This window comes from Andrena cerasifolii, chromosome 5 (assembly GCF_050908995.1).
Source record: "Andrena cerasifolii isolate SP2316 chromosome 5, iyAndCera1_principal, whole genome shotgun sequence".
Lineage (NCBI taxonomy): Eukaryota > Metazoa > Arthropoda > Insecta > Hymenoptera > Andrenidae > Andrena > Andrena cerasifolii.
The window spans coordinates 7,805,919-7,830,811 of record NC_135122.1 but is presented as its reverse complement, the minus strand read 5'-3'; the positions used below and the strand labels follow the sequence as shown (position 1 = coordinate 7,830,811).

The window sequence follows — 24,893 nt, the reverse complement described above, 5'->3', positions numbered from 1 at the left end:
CTTGGTTTATTGTAAAATTTGCAAAATTATAAATTTGACAGCTAAAAACGTCAAGCGGCAACCTATAGCGTCGCCTTTGCCCAGAAACTTGAAATGCGTTTTTCTCGAATATTTTATTCTCTTCATTTTTTCCTGATTGCGAGCGAATTGAGGTTCAAATCGACTTGGAAAAAATTACAGGATGTGTAGAACATGCGTCATTTCCACTCGCTCGTAGTTCTTCGCCAATCAACCTCCATTTATAATCTCAAAGTACACCCAATAGGCTATCTAGAGAAGAGTGTACTGTTCTTTGCGCCCGTCCCTTAAAAATAAAGCTCCGACTACGAGCACGCTAAACGTTTTCACGATCGTCGTTAATCTCATGGCCAAACCCAAGGAGGACGATAAAATCCAACAATGACACGCTGGTAGATTAGAAATTAAGGACAACGCGCCGTCCTTGTGGCCACGGGTACATCGGCCATAATGAACGAGATTACTCTGGTCGAACGTTATGCTCGCCGTGCGACTGCATTATCTACGAACCCCCCATACATTGGACACGTGAAACACACGAGCAACCCCATAAACACCTTGGACAGGGCACTAATGGCGCAATAAGCGGTCCGAGCAGAACTGATCGCGCCTGCAATCCTTCTTATCTTCGTCACTTCGACTTTGAGGAGATCCGTGGGGCAGGAATAAGAAATGAATTCCCAGCTTAAAATGTGGAACGCTCCTGTCTCGGAACGACGATGATGCAAGAACGCGAAGTCAGAATCTACAAGACCGAAATAATAAACTGCGCTAGCTTCGGTGATAAACCCTTTAATCGTACGATACGCTGGAGCCGTAAACGCTAGACAAAATATCGGAACAATTCGTTTCCGAAGCGGACGGTCGCTCGCGGCGTGATTTTCATCGCCGCGTAAAAGGCGAGATGCCGGTGCATCGGAGGGTGCCGAGGTCGGACGGAAGCATGGCGCGTCGAAGGAACCGGAGGAACAATGACGCTTGCGTCGCATCGCCCGCAGCCACCGCCGGGATTATTATAGGCCCATAATTTCCGAGCTTCGTTAGAGATCCCCGAGAGTGTTGCTCGCGTTTAAACGGGGACGCGGGCAGCTTGTTTTACGATCGAAATATATTATGCAAATGGTGATCCGTGTACGCGCGGGTGATTTGCCGTATCGACGGCGTTCCTCTCGCGGCGGATCATGAACGCAAGCTCGTTTCGAGAGTTTCACTCTGGAACGGAAATGTCGTTCGTTTACGACGCAACGAGAAACCTGGACCTTTCTCTATGACGGCAATTAAAGTTCTGCTTGCCTAGGGAGCAATTATTCCTATAAATAGTCGCCGATAATTCCCATTTGTATTAACTCGGCGATCGGAATCTGAATTGCAAATGTCGCTTTTACTGGGACCGCGGAGGACTTTCTTCTTTCGGGATGGAATTGATTCAAGTGTTTCACTTGGCGGGGGATCGCGATAGGATCGAACCATAGTTGTGTAGGTTGGTGGAAAGAGACTTCAGGCTCTTGCTTATTACATGTATATAATCGATTTCTGCAGTGTGTATTTGCTGGTGTACAGTAATTCAGTAGCTGTGTCTTGTGTTGATAGTAGTTAAGCATGAAAGCGCGGGTCGACTGAACTGTTCACTTTTATGAATGAAAGTTATTTATCGAACTTTGAACATTTAAAGCATATTTTTTCTGTTTCAAGTTAACTGTGTACATTAACGCTTTAACTCTGTTGCCAGAGTTCAGTTTTAACAGTTATTTTGTGTTCGACTGATAAAAGTTCTGGAGGATCGCATACTTTTGAACAGAGACATTTAAGGGTAAAATATAAAAGGTAGGAATATTTTTTTAATTAGTGTTATTTAAGGAATTGGACGCAGGATAAATATAAAAGAGAAAGCACATTGTGATTCTTATATATTTATTTCTACCCCACGGTTTAAGGTTTCAGCTTCGGATCTATCTCACATTTTCAGGAAGTCTGCTCGTCACAACTTTTTCAGAGCAGAATAATGTTCCTGTTTACCTAGAACTTTTTTCTACCTTCAAGAGAATAAACGTCTGTTATTTACCTACACAGAAATGTATGGAATAAATGTTTCAGTTAATAGACTGCATTTTATAACAGTTTTCTTGGAGCAGAAAGGGTGATATTCTTAAAATTACAGTTATTTCATAATTAATTGAAAATTTTGACAGTTTCAGTCGACCCCTGCTTGAAAGTAAGAATTTTCACCTGTAATTATTCCTTGTGTGCTCGTAGTGTTGTATTCCGCAGCTGATTGTTAGTATTTCTTTTATTTTATATAATAATAACTCAATGCAATTGACGGAAACTTAGACGAATACAGATTACTTATAATAGACTCAGAACTAGATTGAATCAATCAAGGCTGTTCGGACTAAAGTGCTAAAGTGCTGAGTTTAGGAAGAATTGCGTGTAATATATAGGTACGGGTTTCAGTAGGCTGAAAAGTGGGGGTTGTCTTGAGTTTAACGGTCGGTAAGGGATGAGGCAAGGTTCAAGGATGAGTAATAAGGAACGGATGGAGTCATAGAGGAAAGAATTTGGGATGTTTACTATTGCTATCTGAAAGTGTAACCGGACGACTAAAATACTATGTATAGAAAAAGAAATTTAAATGACGTTGGTATACAACACTTTCCGCCATAAAATTGTTTAACGGGACGTTGACAATTACGTATACCGTGATTAAAAATAATTACATTACATAGATATTGAAAACTACAAAGCAAAAGATAAGATAATATTATACAACAGTAGAAGAGGCCAGTTGAATTTGCTGTCACTATTTTCGTAACATTTTCCTCGGGGTTTTCCTGTGTACCTGTCTTTTAAGTGAAAATAAAAGGAAACGCCTTACTAATTGCACCTTAAAAGCAAAAACGAGTAATGCGATAGGGCTAATGAAGTTTCGTTCGGTTTTACGGGTCGATGAAAAATATAGTACCGAGACAGACGAGAGAAAAAAACCGTAAGGTCGAAAGTTTTATTAATGAGGCTATAAACGCGAAAACTTCGCACCTTCTTCATCGAGTCGCGTAGATTGCGTAGAAAGTGCAGGCTGCAAGCAGGTTCCATGGAAAATCTTTCTCGTTTTCCGCGATCGTTTTATAACCAACATAAACGTCGAATTTCTAATTCAAGACCGGCCTGTCGCCTTTTATTTTCTCGAAAGTAATACACGCGGCAGTAAAGCGTAAACTTTATAAGTAATTAAACAGCTGCAGAAATCTGTAGTCCGCCGCTTCTTTCCCATGCTTCGTCTCGACAAATTGACCAGTGCCAAAGACATTCCTACTTTAAATACAATATATCTTATAGCGTACATAGTCTGCACAAAGTGCGATAGCATGCACACTCGCAAGCAGATCTTCTTTTTTCCTCGATTAATCGAGTTAATCAATCTTCTCTGCAGCGAAGTCTACTTTTTGCTTGAAACAGTAAGATTCCAAAAAGAACGAAAAAGAAGAAAGTAGAAATGATAGAGTCGTTACAACCTCTCCTCTACTTAACAACTTATTCTACTTACGTCACGCGTAATCATTGCCAATACCTCGATTAAACCGAGTAACTTGGAAAATAAAACCCATGAAATACCTACTTACCAAATTGAGTCGACAATATCTGTTAAATACACCCGAACAGGTGGAGGTCTTGAAGCAGCTGGTGCAGCACTGAAACGCCTGCTTGCCAATTAAAGATTGAGCAACCAAAGTGCCTCATGGTGTCAAGTTTTCAGAAGAAGAACTAAGGTACAATCAGTTCTAGAACCTAGCGTGAATTCCCAGTTGGAGTGGCATCATTAAGCACCTACTCAAAACCTGTTGTCACTATTGCAGGCATGCCTATCGGGCTACGGCATAATCATATGTGCGTATGTAGAATGTTAATGACTGCTGCCAAGTGCAGGCTGCGTATTGTTTTGAAATGACGGCGGTAGGCCAAGCTCGGCCGTGTTATTGCCGCCGGAAAGCGAAAGCGTTCCTCGAGACTGCCGAACGGTGAAGTGTAAAACGCCGTTCCAGCCGGTTCGTTTATTTGCGTTCTGTAATATATGATCGTCCATTATCCGCGCAACCGTCGGCCGCATCCGGAGATACCGTAATCCCATTTACACGCGGCCTTTGCCAATCTATACGGGCCACGATAATGGGCGCCATTTAAACAGAGAACCCTTCGTCTCGTTCCAGCCTGTTATTTCGACCTTATTCATCCGCGTGTTCCAGGAATCGCGAAATCCGCTCGGACGAGACAAGTCTGGATCGACGCCGCCCTCCCCGAAGCAGCCTCCGGGGCGATTTAGTGGCGAAACGGATTAGTCCGCGGCACGGGGAGAATTGATGTTGCTGTTTTCCTAAATTTCAGCGTTAGCTGGCTAACCAGAAGCGCGGGACTTAAGGCTTTATACCTACTCAGTTAGGAGGCTGAAAGAAGCCGAATGTTTGTGAATTTTTTTTTAAAAAGCGGGAGCATATATTTTTACAGAACTTTTTGCACTTAAAAGAGCAACGTTTAGAGAATATTTCGTAATTTTTTTTTCATAGAAAGATATTTATGTTTGTAATAAAATTACAACCGACAGCCAAGAAGCCTTTTTAAAAAGTTGTTTTGGGGTGAGCACTGCCATTCGGAACCAGCTTATCTAAAATCAAAAAACAAAAAAGGATCCGTTAATATATTAATGTATCCTCTGATTCGCGGAGGGAATTTTCGAAATAATTTAATTATTTAATTTAAAAAATATAAACAACTTATGGCACTTTAAAGTTAAATGAATTTTTCTCAGTCGAAAGTCCGCTGTGTAATTGTGTATAAAAAAATAATTAATCAAAATATGAGTGCAATAAGTATTTTGTTTTATTTTATATAATAAAACCCCTAAAAAAAAGTTCCTAAAATCGTTAATTTCCGCCGCGGCTGGAGGTATATAACCCCCTTAACTGTTTCGATCAGACGCGACCTACTCGCGTGCAATTTATTCTTGCATCGGCTAACCTAAGTCGGAATGCGTGGATTTCTGAATTCGTAGTGTGTTTGAGTATCGGGTGGACGATATTGGAGGATTTAATTGATATGCAAAGGCAGTTGGTGTTACTGTCAATGCTAAGGTTGCACTTATTAATTCGCAGCATCTGGATGTACAATTAATTCCTCGTTAATCGACGGAGGGACCTTTCAATTTACTGTATTCGCATTAAGCAATCTGTGTCATCTGTCTTTAACATTGACGCGGCACGCCGTTGCGTGCACTCGTAACATCTCATTTGCAGATTTCTGCAGGCCTGCGTTTCTTAGATGTAGGATAAGATAGCATCATCTCGAGATAAACATTCAATATTTACAACTTTTACTTTTACTTTTCGCAACGCGAGGATGGAGCTGTAATTAACATCGCGTACGTTCGAAGCTGTGATCCTATCACCTTTACGTTCAAAGAAATGCAAAACGATCCAGCACCATTGTATACACAGGTAATTGCAATAATGCGATACGGTGCACGAGCAAGAAAGTATGATTTTTCTCCACGTCGGATCGCGAGGCAGACGATACTCGTATCGAGGAACACGAAGAGCGCGCCAAAACCGTTCGCAACTGGGAAAGCTGGTGGCAGCGATTGCGATCGAGTAAATCGCGGTAAAGATCGGCGATAATGTCGCGCGGATTACATCGGCAGGGGAGCAGCCGCTAAGGAACGACGAGCGTGATTATAACCGATCGAAACGTAAAGGGGGACAGCGGCGATAAATCGAAGAAATCGATCGCAGAACAGCTGTGTAGCTGCGTTTCCAGCGAATCGCGCGCCGCACGATTCTGCAAAGTCATAAACGATAGGAGTCGTAAAGTATCGGGCCGGTGCTTAGCATCACGTGCACGTTCATTAATTAATGCCCGGTCGAAGCTATGTGGAACGGTGATTATGCTCGATGGCAATTTAAGCCGCAATAATTTACAAGGTTCCAGCATTTTTACCGCGAGCGATACGACCCGCTGTAAATAATCCCCTTACGTTTATTAATATCCTGGAAAAGATTATGCCCGCGGTGTCTATGCGGACGCGTCCAGCCGCCTTTAACTACAATCTTTGTCTAAATATTTATTGGACGTATAATTGGAGACGCGCGCGATCTGTTCCATCCCGCATTCCATTAGCTCACTCCATAATTTCTGCTAACCACGCGGATTATCTTAATGGCTGTATTAAAAAGTTACATCGCGCTCCGTCGCCGTTCGAGAAATTTCCTAAAGTCGTGAAAGCTGATCGTGATCTAGATGAATATTGACTTCCACGGCTCCGCTGAATTATGTAGCTCGAGTAATCGCCTGCAAGTAGTACAAATCAGTTAGGAAGATTTCTACATCCACCGCTACTGTTTCACTATGAAAGATAGAATCCACAGAAGCGTCTCCTATGCAAAGTCCCCAATTGTTCGTTACTTCTCACGTGGAAACAGTGTTCGGGGGTGACCTGCCACACGGGAGTTCCCCGGGAATGCCTTAGGAACTCGTGTGAATGCATTGTCTTCGCCCGTTAACACTGTTCTCGTTATTACCTCCTCCACGCCGGGCCGTCTGAAACTGGGCACAGGATGAATCCCACTTAAAGAGGCTTTTTCTCGTCTCGAAGTGCCGCGGGCGGGAAACGCGGGAGTCCCTGTTGCACGCGACGCATCCTCAGAGGCTGCCTGCATCCGTTGCGCCGCAATGCGAGCTGACCGCGCGCCCGCGCGACGTCCGTTCGGCGTCCATTCGTTATGCGAATCGCATTCACCGAGATCGTATGCAGCCGCGGTTCGTGCACGCTCGCGGGTCTCGTGTGTTAATATTTCGTCGGTGAATTAGGGACAGGCGTGTGCGCGGATAGTCGCCCGTGTGTTTCATAGGCGATCGCGCGTGCGCCCGCATGCAAAGAGATCGCGCGAACGTAGGTTTAATCGAGTTTGACGGTCAGGGCGTGCCAGGGACCGCTTATCAGGTACAGTGACACGTTATAGATCGCCGAGGAGCTGTTGCGAGTAAAAGCCAGGGCGGGAGGGGGCCTTTTTGCCACGCTGCTCAAGAGACGCATTCTTGCACATCGGTGGGCCGATACGATCTTCGAACCGAACGATGATTATATCGCGGCGACTTTGGCAACAGTTTCCCGGCGGATTTTTATTATTGGGTTACAGGCTTTCTGGATTTTATCTAAAGACTCGAGCCCATGTGTAGGAAACAATGATTCCTACTGTTTTATTTACAGGGGGAGTGTAATGTACTGACCCTTTCTTATCGTTTTTCTCCGGCTTTCTCTGTGAATATGATTCACACTAATTATCCAAATGCTGCGTAAACGTACAAATTCACAAAATGGCGGAGCTCTGAATTGAAACTAATTTTTGGCGTCTTTTTTCATTTTTAAACGGCCTTAAACATGTAAAAGCAAAACTCTTTCGACGCGAAGAATCGAGCAGAAGCTACCGGTTAGAATTATATGTTTTTTCATGGTGTAGGTACAAAAAAGACGGACCAGATGGGCCCACTAGAAGTTGAGATATCGCGTGGCCCGTCATGAAAAACATCGTTTTGAAAAAAGCCCATATCTCCATTAATTATTATTATATATGGCCGATTTTTTTTTAAGACTTACTGAAATGTTAGTTAATACACGTGGATAACGTTCATCGGTAAAACCTGTGTAGTTTTTTTTTTGCGTCGTCCCTCCAGACGAGAATGCCCCCTTTTTGTAGTTAACATCACTGATTAACATATTTAAGTAGAGTAATGGTATTTCTTTCGCGACATTCTCGAAAGATCCACGCTAGGAACGTCGATCGGAGCACGGAGAGGGAAAATTGAGAGATAAGGTAGCCCGGAGCTCGCGTCGCCCTCGAAGTGCATCGCACTTGCATAAGTTGCGCACCCAGACACGCGGTGGCGCGAATACTTGGGCCATGATGCTCTCTGGTGTTCGTTCGCGCGTGCGAATAAATGCGTGAGTGCGCGTAGACGGAACAACGCGTTCATTGTGCGCTCCCCAGCTGAGCCGGGGAGCCGAGACTTCTTTGCCACTCTGAAAGATTGAAGGCGCGCGTGGATAAAAGGGTGGCGATTCGGAATGCCGATTTTTACCGCTCCCCTCCGATATTCCATGAGCGAATGCCGCGGGTCCTTCCAGACGTTCTCTGAAAAGCCCCGACGCATGATAAATCAGAGTCTGTGCACTCTAATGGAGGGTGCTTCACCCTTTGAAGATTTTCGTGTACTCGGCTTGCATCCCTGTTGAAAGAAACATTCGATGTATTGCGTATAAAATCAGCGACGACGTGCATGAATGATAGATAGACAGAAACACGATGGAAACGTGATTGAAGGTTCATCAGAGCTTGCTGGCTCGGAACTAGGTCGATCTGTCTATAGATGCTAGATTGCTGGATGAGTATTTACTTCAATTATAGAGACTTCAACGACTGTAGACTACTGTAGACTCTATATAGACTCTCAATTAGAATAATTATCTTGGAAGAGTAGGTATGTAGTAGATCTATCTTCAGTGTTGGTGACTCTTCTGTCACGTGCAGTTCTTAAGTGCATATACAGAGTGTTTATAAAATTGTGGGACATTTTTTCAGGTATCTCTGAGAATTGCTTGTAATGTTTATTCGTAATTACATTGAATTTTCGTTTCATTTGCGCGAAGAGAAATTAATTCTGCGAAATAAAGGCAAGGAATTACGAGAAGCGAAAAGTGCAGCAGTGGATACTGCTCTTGAATTTCGATTCATACGCTCCGTTCCGCATTTTCCTTGCTCCACGAGGGTTTCAACGATGGAATAGAATCCCTGCGAACCGCGATTCGTATAAAACGCCGGATAGACGCGAAAAATCTAGAAAATAAATTACTGGCAGGCGAGCACGCTCGGAGATCGATTGTAGGGAATGCAAAACGAGTGGGAGAAATAAAATCGCGATACATTTGTGGTTCGTTAAAACGCATTCATAGGCGGTTGCAACGAATTCAGCAGAAATTTCATACACTCGGCGATACCATCTGCTAGTTATTTATGCAGTGCTCTCGTGCATAAACCTGATTTCGCACTTATTGCACAGATGTTGATGCATGGTGTTCTCCAGGGCGCTGTAACGGTTGAAAATTCCGCAGAACATTGTAGAAATAGTCGTCGATAAGAAGGATCGATCCAGTTCTGTAGTTCTACTGCTAAAAGGAAGAATGTTGCTGGCAGCTTCGATAACAGAAACATCTATTTCTAGCACTGCAGTCTCAACTGTTTCTTGCTGCCGTTTCTGCTTTACTTTTTTTTTTTTTAGTAGGTAGCTACTAATTAGAGTTGCAACTCCTTCGAGTTGATTGGAAATTATTTTCATTTCCGTGGTCACTGCCAAATGGACTTTATAATAGCGTTATTATATTTCATGGAATTCTCTGAAATTCTTGACTAGAAAATGGAGTGTTGCGGGGAAACAGTATCGTTTGATATTTACGAATGATTGGCTGGAAATTCTGAATAACCTGTCACCTTATAAATTATGCATCTGTCGAGGAGAAACTCGAGGGAACGTTGCCTCGTTCTGGCTCATTAAATTTTTAATTATGTTGTTGCGAAGGTGCGAAGCGGTGCAGTAATTTCAAGGAATTAGAAGGGAACGGAGCAAGTGGGATACCTAATCATTGTTTTCGCGTTAACGACCAAAGTCTGGTCGGCGCGTAACACTCGGGCAGATAATGGTAGCAAAAATATGCTAGTACAAGCAACGATTGAATAAGCAGCTCTTGTTTTTACTCGTCGACGGCCAAAAATGCAAATGAGAGTGGCCACTTGCGGATGTAATGAGTCATAAAAGGGAACGCGAGCGATGCAATAATTCATCGTCATAAATTAGATAACATGTCTATTCTAGAAGCCGAGGGGCCGTTTATTCTGCACACAACAACGACAAAGAAACTCTGCCGTCGCTAATTAATTCCATGTATTTCAATTTTCCTACTAAATACGAAGACTCTGATTTCACCGCTAAGTAACGAGAGAAAATTCTCATTTGTTACGAGATTAATGAGTATGTAGATAAAGTTCAGAGGATGAAAAAAAAGCTCTATAATATCGCGTTTCCCTGGTCTCACTCGTTTAAACAAAGATATTATTACCGCGAACAATGTGATCTCGCGTGTACGCGCGCTCTGAATGTTTTCCTTAAAAAATATCTCCACCTTTTAACCAGACTTATTTCAAGAAAGAATTTCCTCAACCGAGTCCACTCAAATTAGATATGATGCTTGAATGTTTAATGTCAAGATCTACCAGATTCCTCTCTCTCCTCTCTGCTGAAAATTTCATGAAAAATTCATATCTAGAGAAGCTTTCGAAATGAGTTCCGCCTGAAACACTGTGTTAGAAAGTGATCCAAATCGAAAGAAAATATTCCACATATCGCGTATACACTTTTCATTGAAACTAGCTTCTATTAGAATAAAAAACAAGATTTTTTTCATCATCACAGCGCATCGTTTCCAACCACCCTCCGCATACATTTCAATTTCAAACTCAACTGCCCGCCCAGCACTACACAAGCACTAAAGAGCCATCCCCCATTGCTGCGACCAAAGTAACTACAATCTTCTCATTCAACGTCCACCAACATCAATACAATTTCTTTATCCACGCCGTGCCTTGCTAACTTTGAATACGTCGGGACAATCAGAGTCCTGCGCTACGGCAGACCGACTCACCCTTGCCAGCTCGTAGCGAAATCTTGAAAAGGGGCGAGAAGCCCCTCCGCGGGACTAGCACAGCAGCCACCAAGTAGACGGGGAACAAAAAGCGGATCTACCTCGTTCTCCATCGAAGTCCAATTACCACGATGAAGCAGAAAGGTCCGTTGTATCTCGTGCTCCGACCGAAGCAGCCCTCTGTTCGCCCCGGAACGTCGCGGGGGCACCGTAAGTCACCGGCTCCGGATTGATCCAGCGGAAAGGCGCACCCCTCCCCACGGAGCAAGTGAGCCGTCAAGCCGCGGAACGTTTACGCGTGGCGACTTTTCGATTTTTCCGATATTCTATTACCGCGGCACGGAGAGGCGAAAGCTCGAGCAAGGTGGAACTGCCTTTTAACGCGCCGATGACACGTTCGGTTAATGACGCTCGCGGAGGTGGACTGGTACGGACGATTGTTGTTGCAGTTAGGTAGCGTTTCTCGGACAGACGGGGCGGAATTAATTCTGCTTTTTAATCAGCCCCGTCGGCGGGGCAGGGTGGCCGCCGGTTGTTCGGCGAGAGATGGTGACTGGGCGAGTTTATTGTTAACCGACTGGCTTCGCTCGCGATACCCATTCGAGGAATGCTCTTTTGGGCTGGTGTCGAGATCCCGTATCGCGATACGGGAGCCGAGATTTTCGTTGCGCGCGATACACGCGCCAGACACGTCGAATGGAATTCGCGTCTTGCCGCAAAACCTGTTCGCTAAGCCGAAAAATGATATTGTAGTTCCGACAGGGATAGATGGATAGGCGTGGGAGTGTAGTTATCGATTGATTTTATGAAGTCGCTGATGTATGGAGTATGATACTGATGTGGTGCGTGGAATGCCTGATGGGGGATTTGAGATATAGACTTCATACTTTCTGTCGTGTGCAAAGTGCACTGGTTGTTTACTGACGCATTCATTAAGGGTACATTCTCCTGTAATCCCTTTCAAATAATTAGGATTTTTTTAAAGAATACTGTAACAGATAAGGTGAGAAAGCATTTTTGGTTTGATTTATACATAGGTATTATAAGATGATGACAATTTTTTTTTATTCTTTTTCCTCCGATGTAATGTTGAATAAATAGCTATAACTCTGACTGATAAAAACACGGCGTACAATTGGTTATTGGATATTACCAATCGTTAATGCAGAATAATGAAAATTCAATAATTGATACATGTTTTAGAAAAAGTGCCCTAAAACCGATAACCTGTTATGCTGAATAAAATCAAATTAGGTCATTTACCAAAAGAATTCCGAAGAAATTTTTGAAATTCGTCAATTGGTTGTTTTGTTCTTATGTACACTGTTTTTTTTATCAACATCAGAGTTACATATAGTTATTTATTCAAGATTACGCGGGAGGAAAAGCAATAAGGAAAATGTTCATCATCTTAAAATATGTATAAATCAATACCAAAAAGACTTTTCACCCTATTTGTTATAATTCTCTATCAAAAAATCCTAATTTTCAAGGGATTAAACGAGAATGTACCTACCCTTAATACTTGCATTTAACATGGGATTTATCATCGTATCGGCAGTCAAGTATCTACAGTAAAGCCACGAATCCTCAATTGAAAAGTACTCCAATTTAATCCAGCAAACGACACGTCACCCGCGTGTCCCGTCATAAAATTCATCGTTTATCGCTCGATCGCCTGATCAATCTTCCCAAGCATACCAAGGCTCACCTATCGAACTAGCCAATGTACCGTTCGTGCCAGAAAACGTCGAATCCCGTTCGAAGCTCCCTCCCCGAAGTAAAGTCAAGAAGCTCCTCCGTTGCCGACCAGGACAGGGGTCCACGACAATGTAATTTGATAATTGGGTCGCCCGGGCGATTATCCGCCGCCGTGGCTCGTTGTTAATCAGCGACAAGCGAGGCACCCGCGCGCAAGAATCGTTTGCGACAGGTGGGTTCCCCTCGTTTCGGCTATTAGAAGCCTTGCGAAATCTCGAGCGATCTAGGCTTCTTCAACGTCCACCGTGGCCCTCGCCCCTAGTTCTCCACTATTACCATAATCACGTGGATTATATATTTAAGCTAATTGCACGCTGGTAGGCGAGCTCGCGGTCGCGCGTACGCGAAACCACCCGCCTTCTCTCGATCGACCACGCTTCCCGCATTAATTTGATCGGTGCCGCGGCATGGAAAAAGTCATCGACCGGGCGGAATGTCGATACTTTCCGACGTGCTTCTCCTCCGGAGGGGACGGTGGTTGGGGGCACGGTTTTACGGCATAATTAAATAAACCTCATAACGTCGGCTCGCTGGAGATGCGGAGCAGGGGAGGCTCCACGAACGCACGCGGTTATTGCGACAATCTATCGGTGCCACGGTGGATGCTCCGGAGGACGGGCGATGTTTGAAATTGCCTGGTGACGGGTTGAAATGTTGCCGATATAGAAAGTGACAATTTCCAGCCACGGCGAGCGAGGAGGTAGAAAAACTCCTGAGAAAGTCTCATCGCTCGAGCAACGTTAATTGTTTCCCGCGGTAATCCCCGCCGTTAGAAGAGCTCCGCGGCGTGTTACGTACATAAATTCTTGCGCTTCGCTCCGTTTGCCATGTAAATAACCGACCGGGGGCCGTGTTAGCTTCTAGCCTACGGTCTGTCAATAACTGGCCACCAACAATGTGAAGACTGTGCGCGAGAGGAAGTGATGTGATGCAAGTGCCGCACACTGGGCCACGCCGGCCGCTCCGCGGGTACACACTCGCTCTCGTGTCCGTCGCGCGCGTATAAATGCACACGCGGGGCTCGGTTGCACAGACGTGTCTTTGATGGGTAGACTGATAGACGGCACGGGATTATATTGCAATCGGCCAGCAGCGGCTTGCATTCCAGCCTCTGCAATGTGCCATTGACTCGCGGAAATTATTCAAATAAAATTGTGCAATTACCGGCGCGCGTGCAACTGGGACGTAACCGGTGCGGTTATGCATCGCGTGCGGCCGAACACACCGCGGCCGGATAAGCGGCCGGGCCCTGGCTTGCTCGCATGAATTCGGAGGGGGTGGATCGAATTGTGATAACGGACTCGCTCCATTCTTTCCTGCCGCGCCCGCCCTTAAAAGGGAAGGAATCTCGAGCGGAAAAAGGGAATTCGCGGGAGCTCGAAGCGCGTTGACAAAGCCCTCGTAGGGCCTCTCAGGCTTGGTTTCGTCCTTGCGTGCTGGGGATGCAGAGGTGTGTGCATGCTTTGAATCGACTGGGGAGGAATTAATAGTGTTGCAGTGGTAGGCTTGGACAATTGCACGCTGCACGCTGCGGTTGTGCATTGCGAGAAATGGGCTTAATGGGAACTGGTTTACAGAGATAGGCGATGGGGGTTGATTAGAGTACAGTGCTCGGTATAAATATTGAAGGAGGTATTTTTAAGTAACCCCTGCCTTTACGGTTTTATTGATTTTCATGTAATATACTGGGTGACTCGTTTTGGTCTATAAATGGATCTGTCGTGGAAAGTACGTCGAACTGAGAGGAACGAAGGCGGGAGCATTAAAGGATTTCGATAGAAGTTTCCAAACTATTTGAGAATTCCCTGGGCAGTTTACTGATAAATTAAATCTTAAAGTATACAATTACTCTTAGAACATAGAAGCATAAGCAATCTCTATCTCCATGCAATCGTAACTTTTATCAGTACAAAAACATGATATCCTTCCTCTGAAGGGGTTATACCTAGTCAGGAGGCCGAATGAGGCGATTTTGTTTTTCTAAAAAGCGGAAGCATATATTTAGAACGTTTTGCACCTAAAAGAGCAACATTTAAAGAACATTTGGTAAATTTTTTATAGAAAAATATTTACGTTTATAATAAATATACGACATCCAAGAAGAAGCCTTTTTAAAAACGAGATTTCTCAAAAACTACTGCACCAATCTTTCTGAAATTTTGTGGGCTTATTTTTTATATAAAAATCTACTGAATGACGGAAGAATTTTTCTTATCATTAATGGCTGTTGAGGCAAGCACAACAAGAACTCTGTCGAAGAATCGAAGCCTCGCTAGCCTTCCCTGCGTACCTACACGTTCAGTTACGTATCGAAAAACCGCTCCGGAAGGCCTTTAGCGGGTTTCGTCGATCGTTCCTATGATAATTAGATCCTCCTCTTCACTGTAACGTTCGGGATCTCTCGCGATATGCTACGCCGGCAAAGTGCATCGCCCCTTCCTGAATTTAAATCGTACAAATGCAGACGTAATCGTTGCTCGCGTCCAGATAAGTCGCGTCCCGTTTATTCATTGTCCGTGAAATGTTTGATTGCCGACAACGCGTTGATTCGACGGGGAAGGATTAGCGTGGATTAGCACAGTGGCAAGAAGCGCCGGGGCGCGAGCAATGAAATATTTACGCGTCTTTTAATTGCCGTTTAAGAGCACACGAGCGGATTTCTTGGTCAGCCAGGCTCGTCCCGGCATGCCAATTAAGTCTGTCAGATCTTTTTTCGCGAATTCCAATTAGACGGCCTTTCGTCTGCTGGCCGTCGTAATTATGGGTATATACTGTTTCGAGTAGGTACACGAATTCCATCGTGAGCCAGCTTCTTATAACACTAAGTGGTACTTGATTTCTACTTATTGCGCTCGCCCAGGCTCCCGAGACAGAGAGTCCTTGGCGAGGTAGCACACGGCGCTTCGCGGGAGAAGGAGAGATCTCAAGGATAAAATTGTCTGACGATCGTGCGTGGGTACGGGAGGTATACCTACGTATGTACCCTTTCGAAACGATAAATCAAAGGAAATCGTATATCATTCGCCGGGACGCGAACCAGTTCGAAAGTCGTCTCGACGCCGCGTAGAAAACACACGGGCTGCTTCTCGAGACAAGCGTATGGAAAGTTCCTCGAATACGCGCGGAAAAGACATTTTTTTCCAACGATTTTCAAGGCCAAAATAATCATTTTTTGAGAGTGGAGTTTGAATGTATCTAAGTTAAGTTTAATCCAAAAGCATCGATTAATTCTATCCTTCAATTCCCCCAAGAGGACTTAGAACACTAAATAGAAGTAATATGAACATCCGCTCGGAGTCATCGTACAGAAGTATTCGCAGAGACGTGGAACAGAATTCGCTAGCGTCCACTAGATCTTCCAGTTACGTTCCTTCTCTCCAGGAATCCCGAACGATCGTACGCGAACGCGTCGCAGGAATTCACCAGTCCGACTTGCTACCATATATCAAAAGCCGCGAGTGTTCGAACGCAAGGACTCCCCAGGCTGTCATCAGAATTCGCGCCACGAAAAAGGCGCTCGGCGCACCGCTTCCACGGAACGACGTAACCTGTCCAACTTGATCAACCCCGCGATCACGGGAGGCAAAGAGAAAAGGAGCATGGATGCGGGTACTTGGTGCACTCCCCTTTGCATGCAGGACGCATCTGCGATGCAGAAACGGGCAGCTGCGGTGGATAGGACGACCCACCGATATGTGTGTCACTGGTGTCTATGTCGCCTAACGGCATTTCGTCCTCGCGGCTGACGCCGGGCCACTATAATAAATAGTAATATTCTATGCACCGCGATGCACATGGTGCATATGCCTCCTCATGCATAAATATCGCCCGTGCGCTCGCATGACGCGTCTAGCCTGATCGCAGTCTAAGTGGAGATACCACTAAGCTTCATCGATAGCTTATCGGTAATTTTCGATTTATCGGTAGGTAGTACCGCCGGGACGTCGACCACGAAATGCGGCAACGCAATTAATATCAGCCTCGCTACCATCGCTGGGACATAGAAGTGGATAATACCGCGTTTTCCTAATACATTTTGATTCCCCTGCGCTAGTGTTTCAATTGAATCTCTACTGATCCGTGGTAACTAATAACTTCATCGTTAAGAGGACTCGTGAATCTGAACCAAGAAGATGTGCATCACGTGCTGCACGAGATTTAGCTGAAATTTTGCATGGAGTTAGTGCACAATGTGTATTAATGTCCCCCAGGTCTTGGGGCTTGTTCCGTGGGTGATTATTCCTCAGAAACATGTCTTCAAGACGGGGATTAGCGATTCCAGGGTACCTGAGCGAACTCGTAAGCGTTGAAACCGCGAAGGAGGTTACACATGGTGTGCACTATCTGTGTGCAAAATTTGAAGCAATTCGGTAATCGCACCGTTATGCTCTCCTCTTGATATTGAGAACCAGGCCAGGTATATATCTGTGGGACAATCCCGATGCCTTCACACGTACGAACTCACCGGGCAATCAACGGGGAATCAGGAACACCGCGTGATAGTCGTTAGAGGAGCGCGACGAGTGCGATGCTCGGACCACGGTACACCGAGTAATTGAATTTCCGCTATTCCTGATCCCTGTAACGTAGACCGGGGAGGTTTCTACTTTGCAGCCGTGTGTCTGTCGGCGGGACATTAATTCAGAGGTCGTGTCACCGGTAATTCTATTGTTTCAGCCCGTCTACTTGTTGGCGACGTGCACTCTGTGAGAAGAATTTTTTAGAGCTTTCGTCGCGACCTGGAGTAGCGTTTCGTTACTATTTCTTTTTCGGTCTGGTTAACCCCTCGGCGGCGAGAAAGGTGACTCGTTATTCTCCTGTCGTCGACAGAGATTCATTTGTTTTGAAATATTCTTATTAGTAAAACGACGATACAAGTGTGCAGCAAATTAGCTTGGAATTCTGCGTTCTAGTAATTCAGATAATTGCAGGGTAAAAGATCAAATTTCAACAGCCTGATAAAGAGTAGTAGGGTGGATGTACCGTTTGTGGCCATTGCACTGTTTTTGACCATGCGCATAATTATCTTATTTCTAAATTGTTCGCAGATTATTATTATGTGGAGACTTTCACATCATCAATATTTTGTTTAGCATCCCGCCAGAAATGTAAGGTTACATTTATTGCTTACACGGAAAAATATTATATTTTTTAAGAAGATGCCAAAACTGGTACAATACCTTAAAGTGGCCACAAATGGTGCATCTACCCTAGGTGCGAAAACAAACAATAAAATGTGGTAAAATGTTTTCTAAATTCCTTATTGTGGGACACAGCAAAATCTCAAGTGTGGAGTACCCCGCACATTCCATACAATGCGCGCCGGCCCTGGTTAACTGCAAAACAGATTGAAATAGCTATCTGCGACTGAAATTGTTTGTTTAATTCATCCCTATGTGGGATCTCGCTTTATTTCTGTTGGAGCACCGGACTATTTTAGAATTCCCAACGTTGTATGCTATCTGTTAGAGGAGAATGTCATTAATTACGATTACTTGATCACGAAATTCAAATGCCCGCGGGGACCAGAATAGTCGTGCTCCATTATCTATTAACACAGCATCAAAATTGTTTCCCCGAACGGTTCGTTCGTTCGAACGTTTCAACCAAATGCTGCGAATTAGCTGCCAAGGAAGAGCCAACACAAGTTTGCTTTTAAATCACAATCGCGCCGATCAAATTCCCGCGATACTTCCGTTCGTGATCTCCCCGTAGGCAGTCATTTTCGGCACGGGCCCGTTTTAAACTACTACTCTCTGCTTATTTCCTCGTAAATACCAATTACCGTGAATCACGATTCTAGAGCCTGTGGCGGGCGTATAATTTCATTCACGCGGATCTACACGCGCCATGGATTCATTCCCAAGCGATGCATCTCCGATAGTTACGACAGAGTCTTTTTCCGCCTGCCCGAATCGATCCCTAAACTGAAGTATCTCCTCGGTCTCTTTTCGCGGGTCGTATTCAGGGATGAGTCTCATCCCCGTCAGGATCCCCGATCGATAATTGAAAGCGTGATGTATCGCCCCCACGAAATTATTGTCGTGCTTGTCGCGGTCGTTTAGCAACGTTGACAAGAGGCAACACGGGGTTAAGTGTTGTTAACTCCACGGTTGGCCGTGGAAATTAATAGTCAAGCGATTCTGCCGCTAGGGGGCTGTCTTCATGGCGAATAAGCTGCCCGTTTTACGATCATCCAAGAAAACGTGTCTCTACGGGCATGGCGGTAAAACGTCACGACGCATTTTTTTCCGGAACTGTTGCAATCTTCGCGAGAACTTTGCGGTACCATGAAAGTGAAGTACCTACATTTGAAGATCGCTATGTGAGAGTTACTAAAACGTCCGACTAATTGAGAATTTGTTGCACTTGAGAGTTCGCGAGCCATGGAAACAGAGAGTTGGCACGCAGAATATTCTAGCATTCATAAATTCTGAAGCTTCGCATTGCCAGGATGTTTTAAATACAGAGGTACTGGAAACCATCGGGCTGAAATGAAGGGGCTCTGGAATCTGGAATTCGTGAAAGGGGGAGAATCGCGGAGCACCGGCACATGCATGAATATGAATAACTGAAACATGCGAATATATGAACATCGATATTTCATTGTTATTTTCACGATTCCGTGCACGAGGAAATCGAGAATTCTCGGAATATTTAGACGCCCTTCAAATATCATTCGAGAAAGTTTGAGGTTTCAACAGTTCCCCCAAAGAGATCGCAGCATGCTCGCGGAACTGGTGTTATTCCTGATACATCCTTTAACAAAAGCTCGTAAATACACGACGGAAGACAATATCGATGGCTACCCGTTCAGTTGCAGCGCGACTCCGAGTCCGTGGATGCAGAGGACACTTCTTACGCGGGAAGTCTTTTCGCCACGCATAAGTTACGTCCCTTTATACATATTTGCCCGAAGATGTGGGGGACTTAACGGGTCCCAGCGTGGCCACTTGTCGTCTCTTCTTGACGGGTTTTCACGAGAAACACAAGTGGTTGAGACGTTCCCCTCCTCGCCCGGCTGTTTTTCTCCCGGGATCTCACCTCTTTCAGCAGGTTTCCTCGACGACAGCCATGCTTCTCGGTAATTTCGTCCACGATTTTTCGCGTCTTCCTCTAACGGTACGTTGGCCGTGTGTTTACATTGCCAGTGTGTAACAAAAGAAGGCAGGAGGTGGATAAAAAAGAACAGCAAAGTCTCGCAGACGACCCTTCTGCTTCAGCCAAAGGTATCCCACCGCTATCTTCCTTCTTCTAAATGGAATCACATGGAGCTTTCTCCCGGCGAAGATTATTGTCGTATTCATTGGACGCGCGGGGACGGAATAGTGGTCGCGTTGATCTTTCGTTGAATCAAGAACCCTGAGAGCGTACCTCGACCGGTCGCCGGTTCTTCGGTGTAAAAACGCGCGAACAGAGAAACGGCCGTCCATTAAGGCGCGAACGCTGCACGGTGGAAATCTGTAAACACGGCGGATCCGCGAATATTTAATGTCTTCTGGAAGTACGCAGTTGTTTCGCGGGCGTGGGATAAATGGCCTTTATCGGCTGATGGATTTTCAGCGGAAACTCAAGTAGTCGCGCGGCGGCTCGCTTTGGTCTGTTTTGCCGGGGTTACTTACGACCCGTGGCTCGCTATTCGCTATACTTGCACCTCGTCTAACGGGACCTCATGTACGTACAAATGTAAGGGAAGTACAGTTATCGCTTACATGAATATTTCAGAAAATCTCGTAATATAGAGAGTTCATGGGACAGCGCCCGAGGGAGGGATTACGAGCGTTTCGCGGCATAGTATTCTTATTGCCACGCGTTTCTTCCCCTGCATCTCCGCTCCGAGTGCATTCGTCTTGGGAACGTGGAATAAACGCGTTGCTACACTTTATTAGTCGTTGCTGCGTGAAATATACGCGGGGCTTGTGTCGCCGGCAGTGGTTGAACGTAAAGTGTCTTCTGGTAGCCTGTCCACAACGATTTCTCGGGATCCTTGCTAGCTGGGACATTGGTAGATCGCGGTACGTGCCACGGAGGAAGCAGGTGAACGTGTTCGTCGATTTGGCGTGGAATTAAAATTCAGTTCTGCCTAGAATTCTATAGGACCCTCGAAATACTTTAGCGGAATAACCGTGCTGGCTACGGAATAAATTACGCGTCACAAATTCTGAGGGCAACCCTGGTAACCCGTTAAGTTTCCAAGATAACTTGTCCCAGAGCAGGTGAACAACCCTAAGGGTCACCTAAATAACCGTGCACGTTACCGCGGCGTTCTGGGTAACGTTAAATTGCCCGTGCTCATTTATTTTCCAAATTCCCACAGCTCGAGTAACCGTTTCCCACATAACCGTAACTCCGTAGAATGTTTAATGAAACACCCTCCCTCGTCACCCCCTCGGCGCGTATATTCGTCGTTTCTATTTAGGGAGGTCGCGATGCCCAAACTCCGCCGAAAACGCGCGACACGTGCTTGAAAAGCAGGCGAGTCGCTTCGTGAGCGGGGCTCACGTGTAGCCCGGCTCGGTGGCTAAAATCGTATCAGTTGTCCACGCAAAACCGCCCCCAAATAATGGATAATTAAACGACTGAGCACTGTCCATTATTCGCGAGAATCGTGTTTACCTTAAACTGATTTAGACGGGCACGTATCGAAGCACTATCGTCATCAACGATTAACGTCACCTACGATTAACGTCAGCTAGATTCTAAATAATGCCGGTGGTTGCGGTATAAGTCCCCTTCTTATTGTTCTCCTCGCGCGTCATCGTTATTGTCGAGGGGAGAAAAATAGAGGAGCATCGTGACAGGGTTGAAGAAAGAAGCATAGCGCGATCGAAGGGTAGCCGGGTGCTACTCAGAAATCGCCGCGGACAGGATTGCGTTACGCAGGGAATATCGCGACGAGTTTGCGTCTAGATCCTCGCCCTAGCGGCTAGAAACGATGAGATACGGGGACGAGAACGTGACCCATATGTAGCTGCGTCTGTAACAAAGACGAAAAGGTATCGTGGGACGCTCGAGATCATTTGGATATTAGTTTACCGCGGTGGACAGCTTACACTGCGGACTTTCGATCGATTAAGGTTACATCCATCAGCGAACCACGCGCCTTCTGCCCTACATTCGACGACAGCCGTTTCATTAGGCATTGTCGTGCCCTCTGCTCGCCTATTTCCGCCTTCCGTTTCATCGGCCAATGGATACGTTTCAACGAAAACGTTCCTCATTCGCCGTTGAAGGATATTAACACTTGCACACGTACGTCGGGCAGTTTCTGTATGTTTTTCCACGGCCTGTGATGGCTCGTTAATGCGTTTCGGATAGTGGCACCGATGTGGATAAATCTGGGTTGAGCGTAAATGAGTTTGCTAGGTGAGCGGAGGAGCGTGGGTGTAACACTGCATAGTTATCGCCGGTTCTTGTATTGGAAGTACCTAACGAAATGCTTTCGCGACAGACTTTAGAAACGAAAATCATAATATTCACACCGGTATCGATGGACTATTATATTTCTAACAAACCTTAGGGTAAAGTAGCCGAATGTGAGACCCATTTCTTAAAGACATCATAACTCTTGACTAAGAACAGTTTTATTAAAATTCGATACACCTTTTAAAAGTAGATTATGTATTCTTTAGCAACCTACTGGAAAGTACTGTAACAAAAATTCTCATATTAGGAGAGGTCGTCATAGTCGGCTACTTTACCCTACACTTAGAAGCTTAGCTTTGAACCTAACTCTAAGAATCACTTCTTCAAATACAACATTCGAGACGTTTGAAATATTCAAATAGACAAGATTCTTTCCTATCATCTACCGACTCGCCGCTACGATATTTCAAAGTCCGCCAGCGCGTCGTATAAAAATTCCACCCCTCGTACGTGCCCTAGCCAGCAAGCACCAGCAATCAAATATTCAAATAAATCAGACCACAGGTGCGAGTGTTAGAATACAAAATCCCCCGATCCAGGGGTGTCCGGCGTGACGATAAAGAAAGGAGGAGGAACGTGAATGCATCCGATATCATCGGGATGCATCCTCGGAGCCAGCCAGCTGGGTCATGCGTCGATTATCAAACGAGGTCTCGCGTCATGAAAACCGTCGGCCCTTTGAGCCTCCTTCGCCAGCTTCTGGCCCCTTCGAATTCTTCTTCGTCCCCGTCGAACGACCTTGCACGGCACGCAGGTAGAATAACAGCCGTTCGAGGAACATCCGAATTCCATCGCAGGGACCTTCATCCACCGACCTGGGAGTTCGACGATCCGTAAAAAGAAAACCTGCGCCTAAACTTCGAGATCCTTGCGAACCTCGCCTTCAACCTCCTACTACCGAACTTTATGCATCACATGCTTCGTAAATTCTCTTGGGGCCATCATAGTGGAGTTCTATAGTGCTTTTGAGGTTTCGGAGGGCAGAAAGGATGAAGAGAGACGTTGTACGTGGATTTGTATTATTCAGTGGCTATCAATGTGTGCCAGTAAACTGAAATTTGAGCAGTGGGGATGAGATGATACTTGAGGAGGGGTAGAATGCTGGTTGGCAGGTGTGCACCCTGTAGATGAGGCCTGATGTATTTTTTTTTTTTTTAGCTGGAGCATAGTGTCTTTTGAGTACTTCCGTTAGTTTTGGTCGAGTTTAATTGGGAGTAACCGGCTCCTTGTGGTTAGTGTAGGTGGAAGAATAGTAATGGGAGATTTGGAGCATAGAAGGGTTGAATTGGTGATTACTGAGACATGAGAAGACAATTATTGGTTGTTTTGTGCCTCGCAATTGGAGAGTCTTTGCGATGGTTGTTTGTCTCTTTTTGGGAAGGAAATTGAATTAGTTGGACTAGGCTAGTAACGACTGAAAATACAGAATGTGTAATTAGCGATTGTGGTTAATTGAATTTATTGGGGGAATATGCTTTTAGGTTAATCATAGGTTACTTTTCACTGAAAAGAATTCAATTATGTGTCTTACTTACACGATATTATTCTCATTTTCAGGTAATCCTCCTACATCAATTTCTTTTCATTGACTGGCTACATATCCAGTGTATGTGAGTTTGTAGATTTGATTTACTTTTTATTAATTATTAGTGCAATAGAAATCTGGCAGTATTTCGTCGATCTTTAGAGTTCAAAAACCATTCAGTTTCGTAGAATTTCAAAAATTAGTGATAGAAGTGGAGCTCTTATCGACTTTGCTACTTAAATATCCAACTTTTAAACCCCTTTCACGACTGAAATTTTTCCAATAGTTAAGAGATCAGTAGTTAAGTACAAAAGTCGATAAAGGTTCTAAGATCGTAAAGTTTAAAGGCACCTTCTAAACGATAACGGAAACTTAGTCGTGTTCAATCTCCCCAGTGAGTCAAGGCAAACAGTGAGCGAATTAACCAATTAGTCCGTATCGTCCAGCTTCGCCTCCTAGGGTTTGAAACTTTCACGTTTACAAACACCTAGTTTCTACTGTCGAAGAAAACCCATGTTACATTATCTCTTCTTTACATATTACTTTTGCCCAATCACTGAACACGTTTCTCATTGCATCTACTCGTCCATTTCAATATAGTGAAGAGTACAGTTCTAAAACGAGGTAAAGTTAGTTAAGGGGGAGCCCTATTTAGGACGCTAGAAATAAGGTGATTCTTGGTACTTTTTTTCGGAGAAACTGTTAAGCGGATCTTTTCCAAACTTTCAGGGTAATTTAGTTCACATTCCAACAATAAAAATTAATTTTCTTATTTCTAGTACAATTACATTGTCGATGAACCTAACATACGGGAAAAAAGTTAAAAGTTGGCAAATTGATGGGACTTGAAAGAAAAAGTTACGATTCTGCTCCAGGATATTTCGTACTATTTACGTGTTCCTATATCTCCATTTCTACCGAACACTTTGTAACGAAAAAATCAATTTTTATTGTTTGAATGTGAACTAAAATACCCCGAAAGTTTGGAAAAGATCGGCTTAACAGTTTCTTAGAAAAAAATTCCCAAGTATCACCTTATTCCTAGCGTCCTAAATAGGGTTTCCCCCTTAAGATGTGGACAAGCAAAGAGAGAAAAGCCATGTATTTGAGAAATGAATTTTCAACGAACTTGCTCGTAACGCGTTCCAATCGAAGCTCTTTCTTCCAAAATGGACTTCGTCGATATTAAAAAGTAATAAGCCGTAATGGAATCCTCTTTGTCCTGCTCGTGGTAATTTCCTTGGCGTTATTACGTCTCGTTCACCCCACTCGCGACGCGATGCATCATTTTGTAACGCTGCTCATGGTGTCGTTTATCATCCAAGCCCATCGAACAATACAGCAAAGATATCGCGTGGCTACAATACGATCGTTCTCTAATAGAGGGAATTTGTCGGAAATAGAAGCCTGCAACGACTTTATAGG

General features: G+C 44.7%; 1 protein-coding gene across 1 annotated transcript in view; it reads left to right on the top strand.

Annotated features, from left to right (window-relative positions):
* Positions 1-24,893, top strand: part of Cv-c (RhoGTPase activating protein) — a 277,255-nt gene that overhangs the window by 141,773 nt on the left and 110,589 nt on the right. The gene's annotated exons all lie outside the window — the stretch shown is intronic.